Source organism: Crinia signifera, chromosome 5, assembly GCF_055691185.1.
Source record: "Crinia signifera chromosome 5, ASM5569118v1, whole genome shotgun sequence".
In the NCBI taxonomy this organism is placed as follows: Eukaryota; Metazoa; Chordata; class Amphibia; order Anura; family Myobatrachidae; genus Crinia; species Crinia signifera.
The window spans coordinates 32,240,467-32,245,701 of record NC_139221.1 but is presented as its reverse complement, the minus strand read 5'-3'; positions in this window follow the sequence as shown (position 1 = coordinate 32,245,701).

Genomic DNA, 5,235 nt, shown 5'->3' with positions numbered 1-5,235 from the left:
GCTGCTGCCGTAATGGATAGGAACAGAGGGGGGGCTATTAATCACCTCCGCCGTTCAGCGCAGTTACTGGCAGCGCCGCAGCCACAGCAGCATGCAGAGGAGCTGTGCCGCTGGGAGGCGAGCCCGCCCCTCTCACTGGCTCCCATCCGACCCCTGGTAGTGCGCTTGGGATCCATGAGCTTTGGGGGTCCGTGAGCCCAGCCTACAACCCCCTGCACAGTAACAGGAAACAGGATGGTGCCGACTGCCGACCCTCCCCCTCTTCACCAACCAGCCAGCGGCAGTAACGGGATGCACGGGAGCTGGGGTGGAAAAGCACATGGTGCAATTATAGAAGATGAGGAGCTGCTGTACCTGGGGAGACAGCAGTGTGATGCCATTACAGCTCACAGGTGAGAACTTGCTTCCGCAGGGCTCCTGTGCTGTATGTGGGTAGAATGGGGTGTGTGTGGTGGGGATTGAGGGTTATTGGGGGGATTGTTGGGGGACGAGAGCTGAAGTGCAGGATGTGTTTGGGGTAGTGGTATATGGAGTGTTTGTAGGAGATTAGGGTGAGTAGGGTATGTTGGGGGTAGAGGGTATGGGGTGTATTTGGGAACACATGGGAAATAGGTTATGTAAGGATATGGGGCGTATGTGAGTGGACAGGGGGAGTAGTGTGTGTGGTGGGTATAGGGGTATGGAGACAGAATTGATTTACAGGTATGAGGAATCAGCCATATTTTGAAGCGAAATACATATGGGAGATTACACATAGAGTATTAAAATATAAACAGACAGAGATTTTAATTTTGTTGTATGTAGGGGGGCCCCAAGCTGACCTTTCGCACCAGGGCCCATGAACCCTTAGCTACGCCCCTGGCCAAAAGGTTGCACTGAGGTGGCTGGATGACTAAGCTAAGCCACACAAACACTTGGCCCATCTAGGAGTGGCACTGCAGCGGCAGACATGATGGCAGTTTGAAAAACGAGGCCACAAAGAGCACATAATACCAAAAAAAAGAGGCGCAAGATGGATTTGTCCTTGGGACCTCTCTCACACCCTTATGTTGCATAAATAGGACATGCCCACTGTCTTTAACAAACCAATCATTTCATCGACAGGGTCTGCCACACGACTGTGGCTGAAATGATTGGTTTGTTTGGGCCCCACAAAAAAAGAAGCAAATCATCTCTCTCTGTACAAACCAGCTCTACAGAGGCAAGATGTCACTCTCATCCTCCGATTCCTCACCCCCTTCAGTACGTACATCCTCATCCTCACATATTATCAATTTGTCCCAGCTGGAATCCACCATCACAGGTCCCTCTTTAAGGCAAGATGCACTAAGCCTTAAAAAGTGATAAAATGGAGAGTGATAAACCGCCAACCAATCAGCTCCTACCTGACATTTTTCAAACACAGCCTGTGCCATGGCAGGTACGAGCTGATTGGCTGATGATTAATCACTCTCCATTTTATCACTTTTCAAGCTTAGTACATCTGGCCCTTAGTCTCTGAAGGCAATTGCTGGTCTTCATTGAAGAATTGATTATTTTGATGAACATCATCTTCTCCACATTTTATGGAAGCAACCTGCTACGCCGCTCGCTGTCCAGGTTCCCGGCTGCACTAAAAACTCTTTTGGAGTACACACTGGAGGGGGGACAACTCATGTAAAATAGAGCCAGTTTGTACAGGGGCCTTCAAACTGCCTTTTTTCCTGCCAGTACAGGTAAGGACTGTCTGACATGTCTACTTGGATGCTGTCACCAAAGTAATCCTCCACCATTTTTTCAATGGTGACAGCATCCAATGCAGTGACAGTAGACATGTCAGCAATCATTGGCAGGTCCTTCAGTCCGGACCAGATGTCCAAACTCGCTCCTGTTTGCCCTGCATCCCCTCCAGTGGGTTGGATTGGAAATTTGAGCTGTTTCTTCGCAGTCACAGGTGTGGGAGAAAATTAAGCTGTTGCCGTGTCACGGTCTGCTTCAGATAACAATCTCCTGACCATCAGGTCTTTGCACCTTTGTAGACTTGTGTCCACTGGAAACAGAGACACAACATATGCTTTAAACCGCGGATCGAGCACAGTGGCCAGAATGTATTCCTCTGACTTTAACAGACTGACCAATCTCGTATTCTGGCAAAGTGAAGGGCTTCATCCACAAGAGCTACATGCTTTGTGGAATTGCAACACTTTAGCTCCTCCTTTACTTTCTCCAGCTGCTTCTACAACAGCCTGATCAGGGAAAATAACTGACTCAAGCTGGCGGTGCCGGAACTGACTTCACAGGTGGCAAGTTCAAATGGCTGAAGAACCTCGCACAAGGAAATCTCCACTGCACACAGGTCAGGTGCATCCCCGCTCCTTTGCCTATGTCGTAGGTGGCTCTGCAGCATCTAGAGGGTGGAGTTCCAGCATGTCACCACCTCTTGTTTGAGGCAATGGCAGGGCAGGTTTGGGAGTTTTTGATGTCGCTCCAGTCTTTGACAGGCAGTGGCAGAATGGCGAAAGTGTCTCCTGCACACTCCTGTCACTTTTAAGGAAATGCTGCACCACCAAATTTATTGTGACATCTTAGAAAATAAACCCTATATACTGTATATAGCAAAAATCCATATAGTACATAGAGTATATACAGAAAATATAAACATTGGAGGAGATGATGGAAAAGCAAATAAGAACAAGTAACTGTGCTCCTTGGTAAATGCATGCTGCTCTGCAGGGGGCAGATGTGAGATGTGCAGAGAGATTTAGTAAACCTTAAAACATCTTTTCTCTGCAATTTTTGCTGGAGGAAATACTTTTTTCATATTTTCCCTATTTATAGAAAACTGCAGTGAAATTGCTGAATTTACTGAGTTTACTTATCTCTCCTCTTAGCGATTCAGCCCCCATTGGTCTCAGTGGGGAGTAACCACATACTGTATGCTATTTCTGGAGAAGAGAAAGTCTTTTATCCAAACTTTTCCCAAAAGGATAACAGCATTTCTGTATGATGTTATGGTAGGAGAAATAAATGCACAATTAATTGTCCGGGCAAATAGAAAATATTGACGAAAATAAACAGGTGATTAACCCCTTCCCGACATTTGACGTACATTTACGTCATGGTCGGGATGTACTTCCCGACACATGACGTAAATGTACGTCATGACTTCAAAGTGTCACCGCGTCTAGAGACGCGGTAACAGAGGGACGATGTCTGCTGTCCCTGACAGCAGACATCTTCCCTCATTGCCCAGGGGGGGCAGCGATGCCCCCCGCCGTGGGCGATCGCTGCGATTGGCTGTTCAAACGTGAACAGCCAAAAGCAGCGTTTACTGTGCTATGAGTCAAAATTTTGACTCTGCTGCCCCCTAGTGTCCAAAAAAATTAAAGGAGGTTGAAATAATGATGTATTAATAAAGTTTAGATATGGTCTATGTTAGTTATTAACTATTTTGAGTGGTATGATTATTTGTCTCACAAGCAGAAAATGTAACATTTTGCAAATTGCAAAATGTTCCATTTTTTTACGACATTTTGGTATTTTTCACAAAAAAAAAAAAAACTGTATCGACCAAAATTTAGCACTAACTTAAAGTACAATGTGTCACGAGAAAACAATCTCAAAATCACTGGGATAAGTAAAAGCAAAAAAAAGTTATCCCCACTTAAGTGATACCTGTCAGATTTGAAAAAAAGGCCTCTGTCAGGAAGGCAAAAACATGCTGCATCGGTAAGGGGTTAAAGAAAGGAATTTAAATGTAATACATACATACCCTTTGGGCCAAATGTAATAGGGTGTGACAATCAGAAAGTGAGGGATTTTGGGAGAGTTTCCCCATTTTTTTAAAGCGCCAATCATTTACATGGCAAAACCAACCTGTTTTTTTCAGTGTAAATGATTGCCTCTTTTAAAAAAATGGGCAAACTCTCAGTGTGTGAAAATCAAAAAGTGAGAGATTTTGTGCGAGTTTGCACACCCTATTCCATCTGGCCCTTTGTGTTTACAGAGCAAACCATTATCGCTTAAGGGGGTATTCAATTAAATGTCATTGTTTTAACTAGTCAGAAGAAAGGCACGGTTTTCAATGAAATTTCAGGTCTTTTCGACCTTTTCACTTATACGGGGCCCATTTCGACATATGTCGACACAGACACCAAAAACCAAGAAAAACTCATATCGACCATACAGTAAGATTGCGTTGACCTTTTATCAATGTTGACCTTTGGTATTTCGACTAATTTCAAGGTGTTAGCCTAGTGACTGTCGACCTAGACATTGTCTACCATTTATACCGTAACCAACAGAGTGTAGCCCTGCTGTGTAATGTTTCAGTGATGTCAGTGTGTAGCCCTGCTGGGTAATGTTGCAGTGATGTCAGTGTGTAGCCCTGCTGGGTAATGTTTCAGTGATGTCAGTGTGTAGCCCTGCTGTGTAATGTTTCAGTGATGTCAGTGTGTAGCCCTGCTGGGTAATGTTGCAGTGATGTCAGTGTGTAGCCCTTCTGGGTAATGTTGCAGTGATGTCAGTGTGTAGCCCTGCTGGGTAATGTTGCAGTGATGTCGGGGTGTAGCCCTGCTGGGTAATGTTGCAGTGATGTCAGTGTGTAGTCCTGCTGTGTAATGTTTCAGTGATGTCAGTGTGTAGCCCTGCTGGGTAATGTTGCAGTGATGTCAGTGTGTAGCCCTGCTGTGTAATGTTTCAGTGATGTCAGTGTGTAGCCCTGCTGGGTAATGTTGCAGTGATGTCAGTGTGTAGCCCTGCTGTGTCATGTTTCAGTGATGTCAGTGTGTAGCCCTGCTGGGTAATGTTTCAGTGATGTCAGTGTGTAGCCCTGCTGGGTAATGTTGCAGTGATGTCAGTGTGTAGCCCTGCTGGGTAATGTTGCAGTGATGTCAGTGTGTAGCCCTGCTGGGTAATGTTGCAGTGATGTCAGTGTGTAGCCCTGCTGGGTAATGTTGCAGTGATGTCAGGGCCGGCGCCACCACTAGGCAGCTCTAGGCATTTGCCTAGGGCGCCGGCACCTGGAGGGCGGCAGTTCGCCCCTCACCCCCAGCATGGAGGGTTAGCGAACTGTGGTACCTGTGAAGAAACTTGCGTCCCCGGCGTCCCTGCTGAGTGCTGGTGCATGCAGGGGTGTCCGTGCCGCCGGGGGAACCTGCGGCGCTGTCATTGTGTATAAGCTGCCGGCGGGGTCCCTACAGTTAATAGAAAATAACTAGCGCTATGCACGCGGAGGCGCGGGAAGCGCTAGTTATT